We start from the raw sequence: 16,116 nt of genomic DNA, 5'->3' as shown, positions 1-16,116 counted from the left end.
TCCCTGAACCGTTATGTCTCTTACCTGGTCTCTCTCCGCCTAGCGGCTCCTGCCGCCCCTGCCGCCTCCTTGGACCGTTAGCCGCCGCATCCCCGGCGCAGGGCGGGCGGTCGGGACGCGGCCAGCCACTTTTCTGGCCCCGGGTGGAGCGGCTGTTGCTTCTTTTCGCACTTTTCCCCACTCTTTTGCCCCTCGGCGCCTCCCCTCTCCCCCTCCTCTCAGCCCCCTCCGCGTTATTCTCCCTCAGCGCGGAGGCCCCCAGGAGCCGAGGAACAAACTTGTGGCCGGCGCTGACCGTGCAAAGTGGCTTCCCCGCGCCGCGGCCCCGGCCGGCGCCGTCGCTCGGGCCCCGCGGCTCGGGCCCGGCCGGGCTGCGGGCGCGCAGCGGGCGGCGGCGGCGGCGGCGGCGGCGGCGGCGGGACGCGGCGGCCGCGGGCTGCGTGTCGTCCGTGCGCGCGTGTGCGCGGGCGCCGGCGGTGCGCGCCGCTGGCGGACCGGGCTCGGCCGGCGGCGGTAAAGTTGTGACCGGCCGGCGAGGCGCGCTCGCGGAATGGGGATTAGCGGAGCGGAGGTGCGGGTCCCTAAGCACCCCTCCTCCTCCGCGCCTCCGACCACCGCGCCCTGGGCCCCCGGCTGGGGACGCCGAGGCGAGCCTCGCGAGTGAGGTCCACGTTCAGTGGGGAGCTGGCGGGGCGGCAGGGGAGACGGGGCAGGAGCGGGCACCTACTTGCTGCTGTGGGAGATCTGTGGATGGCGGCGAGCTGGGCAGCGGGTGTGTTTGTGGAGTTGTTACCTGGTCTTAGAGACAGGGAAGCACCACAGACAGATCCCCCTCTCTGGGGGAAACTCCTTCTCCGCGCTGGGATGGGGTTCTGTGCGTATGCCTCTCATTTTTCTCTTTCGGTTTTTGGGGAAGTTGTTACCTGGGCCGGACGCACGGAGCGCTGAAGCCGGATAATGGAGCTTGGATGGCGCTCTCGGTCTCGGGTGGAAGGAGGGTGGGGGAGGGGGCAGACGGACCGACGGACGCACGGGTCTGCTGCTCTCGCTGCAGCTGCAGTGTTTATTGATTTGTGCTGATGTGCCGGGGCAATACACACCCCTCTGCCTGGCGTGAGAGTTTAAAAAAAAAAAAATAATAGAGACAGCAAGAGAGAGCGAGACCCGAACATGTGGTTGTTGTTGCACAGTCGCCTTTTCCAGTTTGGAGAGACGTTGTAAGTTGATTGTATTTCTCTTATCTTGGGGGCAATGCTGTGCTTTCTCTCCCTCTTGTTCAGCAGCGAAATGTCTGCTGATTGTTATTGTCTGGACAGTTCCTGTGGCGAGAGGGGCGAGACTTCTCCGCCCGGGGGCGGCGGGAGCGCGGGGCGAGGTCCCCCGCCCGCGCCGGCCCGGTACCTGTTTGTATAATAATGGGCGGCAACGGCCCTGCAGCTGGCTGCAGCCGAGTCTATATAAGGAATTACATGTACATTTCGGACCGAGGGGCTCGTTTTGGTTCCTACGTTATTTTTAAAACGACTTTTTAACTGTAGGGAAATAAATGCGCCTATAATGGGATCGCTGTTTCTTCCAGAAAATGAGGAAATACGTGTTTAAGTAAAAACTCTCTCGTGCTCCCCCGCCCCACCCCCGCTCCTGGGCTCCCTTTCTCCCTCCCCTCTGGGATGCGAAACGCGAGGTTTTGTAACCTTTCCTGGCAATTTTAGATTTTGTGTGGGATTTCCTGTCTAGAAGCAGATACGAAGATTTTAAGCTGTTTCAAGATGTTTCCTTCCAATCGTAAAAATATTTTTAATATATTTGAGCCGACATTATTAAAACCACTGCTTTCATGAATGATTTTAGTTATTCAAATAAACATTTGCGTTTTAAAGACGTCTGTTAGTTATGATTGATAACTAATATTTGGTATCGTCATTGTGGAGAGATGACTTGTTACAGCAAGGAGCGGAGCATAGGCTATTGCAATTTTAATTTCCTGTTTTAGCGTCGAATAGTGTGCTATATTGAGCTGTTGCCACTGTTGCTGATGTGGCTTTATGAAAGGTAAGTTGGTTCGGAAAGGGCTGCTCGTTTTTTACCTTATTTAAAATGTTCATCGCCAGAGAAAGGGGCTTTTCTTGTTGCTGACGACATGTGTGTGACATGTGAGTCTGAACCACCCAGCGTCTGTGCAGCTGCTGTAAACATGTTTACCTGAACAGGAAAGAATGGATTTTTCTCCTAAAGATCCTGTGATATGAATATTACACTCATAAGGCATATCAACAGATGACTTGAGGGGGAAAAAAGCTATCCTGAAAGGTACTTGAAATCAACAGGAAAAAGAGGTTCTCAATCGCTGCAGCAAATGGCAACTTGTGCAGGTAGAAAAAAGATGGTGTTTAGTTTTCTCCTGCATGTATGTCAGCCCCCTCCTGTCTGCTGCTTTCATTCTCAAGGGAGGGATTTATTTACCACGCTTGCTGTCAGTGTTTTTCCTTTGTGTTTAATATTAGAAAAACAGATTTGGGCTGTTTAGCACAAAATGTCTTGTCTGCAGTATGCATTACTCTCAGAAAACAAAAGGTGTTTAAGATAGCACTGTACCACTACAGGTATCTTCCATTTTCATCACTTTTGGCTCTGTCCTTGTATTTCTTTTTGTTCTCAAACGCATTTCATCCATTGCCGACGATTACAGCCATGCTATTTGATTAAGCCTTATAATTTGCAAATTAAAAATGAAGTTATATGCCATTGTGTTGTGAAACCTCAGAATAGGTGCTGGTTAATATTTCTTAGCAACGCAGTCATATTTAAGTTGCAGTTGTTTATTGGAGAGAATTGCATGAAAAATGTTAACTCTTAAATCTTTTTAATGAGGGAATAAATGATATGTACAGTGGGCGATAGTCGTAGAGATACTTTATGTTGTTATTTATATGTAAGTAATTTTTTGTTCATTTAAAAATAAGATATATAGATTTTATTGCTAAGCCTCCAGTAAAACATTTTAATTTCCTTTCTGGAATATATCTGCAGAGTAGGATATTAGTGGGAGAATCAAGTAATGTAACTTGACAGGGGTAAACCAATTGAGCAGGGCTTGGCCAAAGCATCAAACATTAGATAGTAACTTTATGGTGATGATGTTAGTCATCTATAAAGGAGTGGCATTAGAATTGCATAAAATTGATTTTTACCATTTGTAATGTAATGCTTTGTTGTATTTTAAAAATATATCTTGAAATTTCCTACTGCTACTCTGTGTGGTTTTCGGATGTACATATGTATGCATTTTGGAGGGCGGGAGAGAAATGTGCTGTAGCTACTAATGACCACATGCTGATTAATTCACTTTGGATGGAATAGCAGGTACATATTTTTCTGTCATTTGCACCGTTTCCACTTGCTGTCTTTGGAAACCGCCAGTAGAGGATGCTAACAAAAATAATTATTGGTGTAGTAGCACCATAAGTCTATCTCCTGTTGATTGGGACCTCTGCATTAATAGGGACCTTTGGTGTAATTCTGGGTCTTAGTGTTACTTAAAACTAGCCCTGGGTAAATTAGGCATAAGCATTTTCTAGTCTGCTAGTCTGCTTAGATGGAAAGAAGTAGAAATGTTTTAACTTGAACAATTTTATAAATATGAGCTTTTTAAATACTGAGATTGATATTGCTATCAATTCAGACTTGCTTTAGACCAGTTGTTATTACTGCTTTTTTTTTTTTTTAAGTTTTTATGTTGTTAGGTTTGGAAAAGAATATGTGATGATTGGCCTGTATTTATTTTGCATATTTTCTATACTTTTTAACCTTTTTTATTCATTGTAAGATTCCCTGAAAACATTTATTTTATTTTTTTAAGACATATATTTTAGGTGTTAAAATTTGTAAACTGTTAAACACGGTTAAGAAAAATTGCAATTAATTGATTGTTAATACTGTCTAATTATGTTCCCATAACTTATGTAAACTTAAACTATATATGGGTTGGGCAGACAACAACTAAAGAAGGTGTTAACCAGCAGTCACTCAGATGTTAGTGATTTTTAGATGTTATCTTTTCCTTTCTCTTCTGATTCTAGTTAAGAATCAGAATAAGGTAGTGTGTAAACTTTACATTTATCAATTGTAAATTAAGAAATATAAGTTTGCTTTGATGTTTTAAATGCAGCAAAAAAGTGTCTTTAGCTTGGTAATTATTGTATGTTTGTATTCATTAATTCTTTTCAAACTGCGTAAATTGGTAATGTAACTTTCACATGTAAATAATTGCATGAAACTTGATGTATTTAGTAATATCTTTTTGGTGTGTGTCCATATAATTATATTAATATAACTGTAAACTTTCGGAAGCCTTTTGTTAGGTCAAATGTTAGAAATATTTATTTCCCTAATTATTTTTAATGGTGTTTCTGTAAATGCACCAATAGCAGTATCATAATGCAATAGTAATACTGTTTATCTTGAATTAAGTAGGAATTACCTGAATTACCAGGTAAGCCTGTGTGAATTTCTCATTTTAGGGTGTCATGGTTTTTCAAGAGTGTGTGTATGTGAGTGTGTGTATGTGTGTGTGTGTGTGTGTGTGTAAATATAGTTTTACATTTCCTGACAGATGTTTCTTGAATTTGGTGTTCACTTAATTCTTAGAGCTCAGTAGTAAATAGGTGTGATTCACTTACTACTTTTATGAACTGGGGAAGTTTACCACAAAGCCATAACATATACAATTGTGGCATGGAGCAAAACTTAAATTATCTTATAAATTGAAAGCATCAATCATTTGTTAAGATGAGCTTTATGTAAAAGCATATGGAATATTTTAGGGTTTTTTTCTTTTTTTCTTTTATAGTATTTTTGAAAGTTTGTACCCTCTGTTTGCAATTTTAGTTGCTTTGAAGCATGTGGTGAGAAGTGAGAAAGTTCTATCAAATTGGGAATGATACTTTGTTAAAAATAACACAATTATATCCCATAATTGTGTTTTTATTATTTTTTTCTCCTTTTTTGCTTTCCCCTGTATAAATTACTTTTAAGCATGTGATTAGAGCCATATGTAGACACAGATGCAACATCATGTGGAATTATATTGTTAACTACTCTCAACTACCTGTATTGAATTGTAGTAGAGAGGAAGAAAAAGCATGTAGATGTTGGAAGAAGATATGCATTAATATGTAAAAGTGCAATGAAAGGTTAGAGGACTTGATGAAATTGTAGAATAGTATTTGGGATTAGAAAAGGTTTCTTAGTGTTTGTAGCATGATCACTAATTTATGGGGAAATGTCTGTTCCTCTCTAATAGAGATGGAAGCTAGAATAAAAGTTCATTGTTAAAAGAAAATCTTAAACTCTTAAACTAGAAAAGTACCCTGGTTAGGAAATAAAACATTTTTTAAAAACACTTTTTAGAAGGCTGTATTTTGTACATATTACTAGTAAAATATCATTAAACTAGATGCAGGTTGAAAGAAAATTAATGGATATAGAACAAGATTTTAGTAACCCCAGTTAAAATTTAATCTATTATACATGCATTGCTTTAGGAAATAATCTTCCTTTGGATGGGATATTGTTTTCAGAATTCCAAGAGGAAGCATTCTTAGGACATCAATTTTAACTAATAAATATTTTCAGTGTGGTGTATATGAGCATGTCTAGATTTTTAACCCTGGTGGAGGTGGGTTATACTGCTTGTTAACGTGGAATTGGGTTGCTTGAAAAGACGGCAGTATTCTATAACACTTAAATATAACAGTGTTCTCTAATAAGGAAAATCTCCCTCACAATTGTTTACGGAGAAAAAAATTTAATATTTAGAACTCAACTCATTAATTTTGTTAAAACATATTTTGAAGTATATCATTTAGGTGTAGATAAATTGGAAGATTCCAAAATAAAGCAAAAATGGCCAAATGTAAGTCTATATTTGTATTATAGCTATGAAATATTATTTTTTCATGCTCTTAAAAGTTATCTCATTTATTTTTTCAAACATCTTCCTGTTATTTAATACATACCTACTATATTTATAGGGATTGCATGTATCTGTCCATGTAGACAATTCTCCTCATAATCAACTTTATGTATTTATTGAGACTTGATACAGGGAGTTTGAGTATAAACTATGGCTGTTGGTTGGAGACCTTATAGTATGGCAGCCTGGGAACAACTTCATCATCTCTTTTGCAGTAACAACTACATCTGTGCTGGAATTATTAGTAACAGATGTTTTGTGACCTCTTAATTCCCACTCCCCTCCCCGCCTTCCCCATCCGTAGTTAAAATTAAATGTGAATGGGAGATAAATAAGGGAATGATGTCAATTTCTCATGTTTATTGTTGTATTCTAAGAATATTGCAAGTCTTCTATTTTCCCCCTTTAAGATATAATTTCAAATTTTTAGGTACTGTAACTATCTTAATTTTGGTTTTTAGATATTTTTAATATTCTGGTTTAAATTTTCTTTTTATAATAGGTGATACCATTATTTCTTAGATATCTCAGTTGCTATTCATGGTCACCAACCTATAATGTATTCTAATTTTCCTTATTCTTAAGGTCTTTATCCCCATTTAATCCTCACTTCTAATTGAATGCTTGGCTTTTTGTTAAATGCTCAGAGTATGACTAGTTTGTTAATTTAAAAATTCATTTTTCTCTTAGAATCTTACATGTTTTATATGGAAGGGATCTTTAGAGATATTTTTTCTATCTGAAAACTGATACAGATAAGTTGAAGTTTAGGGCCTTCAAGTAGAAATTCCACTAGAGACTTTAACTTACGTCTTAGAAGAGGTAATAGTGACATGTGGTAAATCCTTCACAGAGTAGATTGTCTGAACTTGGGCTGAAATACTCTGCCTTACATACTTGAAGAGGCTGTGAAAATCACTGTATCTCTTTAGTGTTTTCTTCTTTCTACCCTAAGAAGCTAAGTTGCTATTCATTCCTATTGCTACATCACTGTTCTAAAATCTCTTTTGATCTTGTTTCTTTTTTTGCTTGTTTGTTTTGTTATTGTTGTTTTGGTGGTGGCAGGGGTAAACAGTTGGGGGATAGAAAAAATAATTCTATATGAATAAATATTAGGAAAATAAATAATTTCAGAGCTAGAGAGATTTGGAGAATCATTCAAATTTGGTTTTGCAGATAAGCAAACTTTCAGGGAGGTAAAATGACTTTGCCAAGTTCCTTTTACTAGTTAGCTTGGGCTAGGTTACAGCTTTTCATGTTCATAGCTCAGTATTCCTTTTATTAGGCCATTTGAGCATGTTTATCTATGATGGCAACAAGGAAGAACATGAATTTTCAAATTTATCATGGTTAAAACCAAGATGTATTGTAAGGAATGCTCAGTCATCACAGAAAAAGGGATTTCTTTAACCATTTGCATAAATTTATCAAATTTAAAAGTTGACATAACTGTATCACTTAAAACATTTCAGATAACAAAGTTGGTTTGTATTGTTTAGAGGCATACCTCATTATTTTGATTATAATTTTTCCTCTTCATTCCCAGTATCAACACCTTCCCGCCTCTCACTTGTACCCAATCTAGTATGTTTTATACATGTTCTTGGTTATGTCTCTATCCTTGTAAAATAATGTTATTTGTGTGTTTTACATCTGTATAACTGCTATTTTGCTATATATTTTACTTTCTTCACTAAGCATTTTTTGGTATCTGTTCATATTGCTCTATGTACATCTAGTTAATTGATTCTAACTGTCCAATATTTCATGGTTTGCATGTAGCACAAATTATCAGTTCCCCTAATGACGGATGCCCAGGTTGATTCCAACTCTTGAGTACAAATAATTTTGTAATAAACATTCTCATACATGTTGCTAGTGGCCGTGGAAGAGTTTTTCTAGGTATACATATCCAGGTGTGGTATTGCTGTGTAATAGGTTAGTCACATATTTAATATCACTAAATTATGCCAGATTATTTCTGAAATGGCTACACCAATTTTTGCCCTCACCAACATCGTATACAAATTTTTACTTTTTCCCAGTTTTGCCTGCATTTCTTATCGTAGAACGTCCTACAATTTGCTAATTTAACGGTTGTTGAATGGAATCTTATGGTTTGGTTGCTGTGCTAGGTTTCTCTGTTTACCAGGGAGCTTGAGCATGTCTTCATATCCTTGCTAGCTGTTTGAGTTTGCCTTCTCATGTCTGGCCTATTCATACCCCTTGCCCTTCGTTTTGGTTGGGTTTCCATTTTTTGTTGGTTTTCCAGAATCCTCTATCTGAGATAGTAATCCTTTGGTAATTTTAGACATGGCAAATATTTTCCCAGTGTGTCAGCATGTGTTGACTTTGACAGTGATACTCCTTAATTTTAATGTACTTAAAATTTTTTATTTTGTGGGCACTAAAAAGTCCTTCGTGATCCACAAATTGCAAAGATATTTTCCTATGTTTTCTTCTAATAGTTCTGTAATTTTACCTTTCATATTTAAGTCTTTAATGCATCTGGAGTTCACCTTTTGAATATAGAATTTCTTCATTTCTTTCTTCTTTCTCTCTTTCTTCCTCCCTCCCTCCCTCCCTCCCTCCCTCCCTTCTTTCCTTCCTTCTTTCCTTCCTTCCTTCCTTCCTTCCTTCCTTCCTTCCTTCCTTCCTTCCTTCCTTCCTTCCTTCCTTCCAGAAACAGAGTGGTTAAGAGTGTGGGCTATCCTGTCATTTACTAGCTGAGTCACCTTGACCAAGTTACTTAGTCTCTCTATGCTTGAATTTCCCCATCTGTAAAATGGGTATGATAATCTCAGAGTTGGGAAGGTTAAATGAGGACTATAAAACACTGTGCTTTATATGTGTTTGTTTAAATTTTTACTTAAATTATTAGATTAAGTTTGTTTTAAATACATCTTCCATCAACTGACAATTTCTTATTCTCTTATCCAATATTAACTCTGATATAACTTGATTTAAAAGGATGTGGTTATAAAATTTATTATTTCTATAGCTTTGACTTTAAACATTGCTTAGTTGTTCTGGCTTTAAGGACAGGCTGTTTGTTAAATCAGTAATAGAATAGTATCTTAATGCTATTTGTGATATGCCTTTCAGCTTGAGGAAGGCTGCCTTGGACTCTTTTATTATATTGAGGGGTATTATATTGAGGAAGACCTTACTATATTACTTTTATATGTAATAAGGACATGAACTTTAAGGAATATGTCCCCATGCTATTCTCTTGCATAATACAAAGAACCCAAGCCCAAGGAAGCTAAACTTTATTTTTGAAAACCCTAAGGAGTGTGCAGTCCACAGATTCTCATACAGATTCATTAATTTAGTTGGGAATATTTTTAAGAAGTTGGTTGTATGTATTCTTAACACATAGTATGTTCTTGTGGCATAGATCAGGGCAATCCTAAGACAGAAGTTGAAATTGTACCATTTTGTGTATGTGTGAATAACTTTATTGAGATATAATTTACATACATCATTACGCACGTACATTTTGATGACTTTTCACATACTTACATGTATGTGTAACCACCACCACAGTTAAGCTATCGAGCATTTCCATCATCCCAGAAAGTCCTCTCGTACCTCATCTCAGTCAGTCCTCCCCTAGTCTAGCCCAAGCAACCAATAATCTGTTTTTGATGAGTGAAGATTAGATTTACTCTTTCTAAAAGAGTTTCCTATAAATGGAATCATACAGTATGTACTCTTTTGTCTGCCTTCTTTTACTCACGTGACGTTTTCAAGATTCATCCATGTTATTGCATGTATCAGGCGTTCATTCCTTTTGTATTGCTAAGTAGTATTCCATTGCCTGAATATATCACAATTTGTTTATCCATTCACCTACAATGGGCAAAATATTTGGATTGTTTCTGGGTTTTTGTATAGAATAAAGCTGTGTGAACATTTACATACAAATTTTCATGTGGATATATGCTTACATTTCTTTTGGGTAAATACCCAAGGTTTGAATTGCTGGGTCATATAGGAAGTACATGCTTGACTTTGTAAGAAACTGGGAACTGGTTTATAAAGTGCTTGTAACATTTTGCATTTTACAATGTATGAAAGTTTTAGTTGTTCCAATCCTTATAAACATTTGTCTATGTTTTTAATTTTAGCTATTCTAATAGTTATGTCATAGTATTCTTTTGGTTTTAGTTTAGACTTCACTATAATGATGTTTGGGTATCTTTTTGTTGTACTTATTGGCCATTTGTGTATTTTTTCTTATGAAATGTCTATTCCAATCTTTTGCCCATTTTTAATTGGGTTGCTTATCTTTTTATTATCAAGATGTAAGAGTTCTTTATGTATTCTGGATCCAAATTCTTTTTGGATATCGGTATTTAAAGTATTTTCTTCCTTTCTGTGTCTTACCTTTTGATTTTCTTAATGGTATCTTCAAAGTGCAAAAGTTTTAAATTTTGATGAAGTCCAATTTATAACTTTATTCTCTTAGGCTTTGTGCTTTTTGTGTTTTAAGAAATCTTTGCCCATTCCAAGATTTTTTCCCTTGTGTTTTTAGAATTTTATAGCTTTAACATTTAGGTCTATGATCCATTTCAGGTTAATTTTTGTCTGTTACCCTGTTTTGATCTTCATCTACAAGCCTGCCTGAGGTAGCCCTGAGTATTTGCAAGAGGCTAAAACTTGGTCTTCTTACTAATCAAAATTCTGTGTGAGAATTTCTGTTTGAGTATATTAAAAATATTTTTCAAGACCCAACTAAGAACCAGAGCTCAAGATTGTAGAGAAACACAAATCCTACTTTCCTGGTTTTATGCATTTTAAACTGAGAGCAGTGGCATTGTGCTTAGTCAGTGTTTTCAGAATTTTTCATGTCCTTGACACATTTTTAATTCACAGAGACATACTTAAGTGAAGCTAGAGTTTCAGAGAAAGATGCCCAAAGAGAGTGTCCATGGTGAATGTTATCTTCATGGTCTCTTATTTCCTACACAGTTTTAATGAGTTTAGCATTATACCAATTCTTTTTTACATTCCATAGCTTTTATCTTTACATGGGAATTTATTCAAACCTACCCTTTACCTTGAATTCATTAAGGGACATAATTTTATCCCTTTGAAATGAACATTTTTTTAACCATCTCTTGAGTTTCTTGTATAAGGATTCCACCTTACTGTTCTGCTGAAGCTGCAGTACCTAGTAGAGGTCTCCAGTGACCTCCAAATCCTGCCAGCGTTTCTCAACCTTTATCTTACTTGACTTTCCTGTATTTGTTATTGTTGAATCTCCTGGAAGGTTTTGCTTCCTTAGCTTCTATATTTTTACTCTTTTCTTAAATTCTCATCTTTCTCCATTCTTGTTTCTTAGAGCCTCTTTCTTTTTGAAATTACCTAGGGCTGTCTCCTCTCACTCAATATACCCTACCTAGAAGTCTGACCCAATTCTTTTAGTTTTAGCTTCCACGTATATACTGATGTTTTCAAAATCTTTGTCAGAACTAGATTGAGTTCCAAATATGTATGCAGTTGTCTGTGCAACTTTTCCATCTATATATCCCACAGGACTGTCAAATTTCACAAGTCCAAAGTCGAACTAATTTATTTCCCACCAAGTCTTACTTTCCTTCTCATTCATGATCTTGTTAGTGCCACCGCCAATGTATTACACTCAAGTTAAAACTGAGGGTTAACCTTCCCTCTCATAACCTGATGATCACCAAATCTGCCAGTTCTGTATTCTGAATGTCTTTCAAATCAGTCTTTTCCTCTCCATTTCTATCCTGTTGCTTTAGGATCTTCAATTTCTCATGGAAAGCCTATTGTTTGTCCCTACTCTTCTTTGCCATGCAGGCTGCTGCCAAAATTATCTTTGTAAAAAACAGATGATTTAATAATTGTCCCAATCACATGCCTTCCCTGGATCTTTATTAACTTACTGGATAAAACCAAGATTCTTTCCATGACATACAAGGCCCAGATTTATGATCCTCTCCCTGCTATTTCTTCTGTCTGCTGACCACTTCCCTCCTCCTCCTTTTAACTATAGATTCCTATATCCCTCTATGCATTTGAATATACTTTGGTTCCTTCTACCTGTAATATTTTTCCTTTTTCCCTACCTCATATTTTCTGCTATATTTTGAAAGGTGGACAGAAATTTATCTCATATTTCTTCTTCAGAAATGCTTTCTCTGATCCCTTTCAGTCTATTCTTCTTAAGTTGGTGATTTTTTATTTAAGTTAAAATATTACTCCCTTTACATTTTTTTGCCCAATAAAAGGTAACATACAACCAAATAAAGCTACCCCCCTTACCACCCTTTTTACTTTGGTATAAATTATTATGCCAGTTACCTTGGCATAAAAGCTTTGATCTTACTGATTTTTAGCTACATACTTTACCCCTCATTTTGTTATGGTTAAAGAAAAAAATGTTTAATTCCTTTGAACTTTGATGAGTTGATTACAGAGGCATTTATTTACTTACTCATATTTATGAGTAAAATGTATATGTCACTGAAATAACTCCCACACAGTTCTTTTAAGATAGTATTTCTTCTGACTTTTTCTTTTTTTTTATGTTGTGTTAATCGCCATACATTACATCATTAGTTTTTTGATGCAGTGTTCCATGATTCATTGTTTGCATATAACACCCAGTGCTCCATTCAGTATGTGCCCTCTTTAGTACCCATCAGCAGGCTAACCCATCCCCCCACCCCCCTCCCTCTAGAACCCTGTTTGTTTCTCAGAGTCCATAGTCTCTCATGGTTTGTCTCCCCCTCTGATTCCCCCCCCTTCTTTTTTCGCTTCCTGCTATCTTCTTTTTTTTTTCTTAACATGTAATGTATTATTTGTTTCAGAGGTACAGCTCTGTGATTCATCAGTCTTACACAATTCACAGCGCTCACCATAGCACATACCCTCCCCAATGTCTATCACCCAGCCACCCCATCCCTCCCACCCCCCACCACTCCCGCAACCCTCAGTTTGTTTCCTGAGATTAAGAATTCCTCATATCAGTGAGGTCTATTTCTTTTTATCACCTGTTCCTATTCCTTGAAAATCCATCGTAACTAACTTGTGTTTTATTTTTGTTTTTAAAGCACTTACTTTTTTATACACCATTTAGTTCTGTATCTGCCTTGAACATTCTAGATATAAGTGACATAATTCCTTCTGATCTGATATCTGTAGGTGCACTTATGGAAAGAGCATTGAACTAGGAGATAGAAGTCTTAGGTAGAAATCTTAGTCTAATGTTAAAGCTGCCATTAATTGGCCTATGAAATTGGGAAAATAATTTATTTGGCCTAAGTCTGTTCATCTGTAGAATGAATATGATGGACTAATGTGTGCTAGGCAATGAAACTCCGAAGATGAGAAATGCAGTTTCTTGCTTTAAAGAGCTTACAGTATCCTAGAGGGGGAAAAAAAAAAACAAAACAACCCAGGAAAACAAACCTTTAGAATATAGTTTGGTAACTGATGTGATAGTCTATCCCATATGCATAGAGGGGATGGCCAAATCTTAAGGGATATGTGTGGGTTATCTTAGTAAAAATGTGGAATATATTATTCCAGGTAGGGGAATAGAATGTACAGAAGTATATGAGACACACACGTGCGCACGCACACACACACAAACACACACACACACACACACATTGTGGGACTTGTAAGTCACAGGTTTGGTTGAACTCTGTAGGGTTAGTGGAGGAAAGGCTAAACATGAGGCTAGAGAATTAGATAGGAAGCAAATGAAAAAAAAAAGAGCTTTATACTGCCATGATGGGATTCTGTCTTGAAAGTGTTGAAGAATTGCCAAAGATCTTAAAGCAGCAAATGACTTGAATATAATTATGTAGTTCATCATCTTACTTTCTTTATTAAATTTTAAATGATTAAACATTAAAAATGCCTTACTAAAAGCTGATTTGTCCTGCTTTCCTGAGTTTTGGCTTATGTATACTATAATGCTAATAGATTCACATAGAAATTACTTTAAAATGGTGCTGCCACCACACCACTTCTACCATCATCATCAGTATCAATAAAAAGCAGTCTTTACTAGAAACAAAAGTGGCCTTGTTTAGAGTTGATTGCTAAAATCTATGACATTGGGGAGGGTATGTGTCGTAATGAGCGCTGAGTATTATGTAAGACTAATGAATCACTGATGTACTCCTGAAACAAATAATATATTATATGTTAATTAATTGAATTTAAATAAATTCTTAAAAAGTTAGAAAATAAAAAACAAATTTATGCATCAAGTTGGCCATGCATTTCTGAACTCTGCACTATTGTAAGGAATTATGTTTTCATTTTTTTCTTCTTTCTAAATCATTAATCACAGCTTATATAGATGTGTTGTGTACTTACAGTCCCTATGGCATAAGATGGTTTTACTGCTATTAATGATGGCTCTCCAAATGTGTAAAATTCTTTGAGTTTATTATTTCTTAATAAATTTCTGGGTTATTTCTGGCACTATTAATGGTTCTGTGTAGAACTCCTGTCTTGTGAACCTGTTATATATACTTTGATATCCGTTCTCTATTACAGATATTTAATAAGATACAGTTAGACAATCCTTGCCATTCTTTTGGCTGGCATGATCCCAGGGCCTGATTGCCTATGATAAATGAGACTAATAAGTAAGCTGGCTATTTTATTGTTTGCATTGAAATAACTAGGCATCCACAAAACCAGATCAAATAAAATAAAACTTTTTCTCTGCTTATTCCAATATTTACTAAGAAAGATTATTTTAAATAATTCACAATGCTGATGAATTTGCCTTTTCCCTCTGTGGTCCTATTTTTTGCTTAATATTTTTTCAAAATATGTTATCAGGTACATACCAATTTAGAATTATCATTGCTTTTATCATTATTTAGTGACCCTCACTTTCTAGGATAGTTTTTCAATAAAGTCAACTTCAGATGGTATTAATATAGCCACACAACCATGAGAGACTATGGACTCTGAGAAACAAACTGAGGGTTCTAGAGGGGAGAGGGGGTTGGGGAATGGGTTACCCTGGTGATGGGTATTAAGGAGGGCACGTATTGAATGGAGCACTGGGTGTTTTCGCAAACAATGAATCATGGAACATTACATCAAAAACTAATGATATAATATATGGTGATTAACATAATAGAAAAAAATATAGCCACACAACCTGAGTGTTTCTCATTGAAAATAGCTGTAGGCCTGATTTATGTTTTTCTTATTGAACAAAAAAAAATTCAAGCTTTTTTGGGAGTTACATAATATGCTACAAGATTAAAGACAGTGCCTTTTTTTAGTCCAAGTGCAGAGGAAATACACTTTATCATGTTTCAACCTCTAAGTTAATAATTTTTTTATTTATTTTTATTTTTTTAAGATTTTATTTATTTATTTGAGAGAGAGAGCATGAGAGAGGGGAGGGTCAGAGGGAGAAGCAGACTCCCCACTGAGCAGGGAGCCCGATGTGGGACTCAATCCCGGGACTCCGGGATCATGACCTGAGCCGAAGGCAGTCGCTTAACCAACTGAGCCACCCAGGCGCCCTAAGTTAATTTTTAATGTAAAAAATAGTGCCTTATTTATACACCATTTTTCTCTATTTACATGTGACCTAATTTGTATGTAGAGGGGCTTTTGTGCTCTGTATGTTATATACCACATGTTTTTAATCTAAACTTTAAAACTTAACCCCATTTTACTAATACTCATTTATACCTTATTTATGCTTGACTTGTCTTATGTATTATGTGTTACAATAGTCAAACAATGGTCATAAAATTCTATGTAATTTCAATTTCTATCACATCAAGCTGATTATTTATTTATTTATTTATTGGTGGGAGGCATCCTCCTTTTTTTTTGTTTGTTTTTCATTAGAGATAGATTTGGAATTTTACCGTACCAACTGTAAAAATAGTTCAGGGCAGTAAGACAGACTTTGAGTGTCTATTATATTGAGAGTCTAACATATTAAGCATATGGGGAGGGAAGCAAGGTGCTAGCTGTTTTAAGGTCTCATGGCCACACTAACATGCACATCTTGTGCATGTTCACCTGGGTTGTATAGAGTTTGGGGATTTCCATCTGCCATTACTGTATTTTGTTGAGTCAGCAGTCAGGTAACAGTAGTGGTCATACTTCCG

General features: G+C 36.8%; 1 protein-coding gene and 1 long non-coding RNA gene across 4 annotated transcripts in view; one reads left to right on the top strand and one right to left on the bottom strand.

Annotated features, from left to right (window-relative positions):
• LOC148163629 (uncharacterized) overlaps window positions 1-199 on the bottom strand; it is a 69,449-nt gene extending 69,250 nt beyond the window's left edge. The window contains exon 1 of the long non-coding RNA XR_015768794.1: window positions 25-199. This is a non-coding gene — a long non-coding RNA (uncharacterized LOC148163629). The remainder of the gene's footprint in view (window positions 1-24) is intronic.
• Window positions 1-16,116, top strand: part of ZEB1 (zinc finger E-box binding homeobox 1) — a 188,934-nt gene that overhangs the window by 281 nt on the left and 172,537 nt on the right. The window lies entirely within an intron of this gene.

The sequence above is a fragment of the Eumetopias jubatus genome, unplaced genomic scaffold (genome assembly GCF_037043125.1).
Source record: "Eumetopias jubatus isolate StellerSeaLion01/CBP00866 unplaced genomic scaffold, mEumJub1_p1.0 scaffold_8, whole genome shotgun sequence".
In the NCBI taxonomy this organism is placed as follows: domain Eukaryota; kingdom Metazoa; phylum Chordata; class Mammalia; order Carnivora; family Otariidae; genus Eumetopias; species Eumetopias jubatus.
This window is presented reverse-complemented; position numbering and strand designations above follow the sequence as displayed.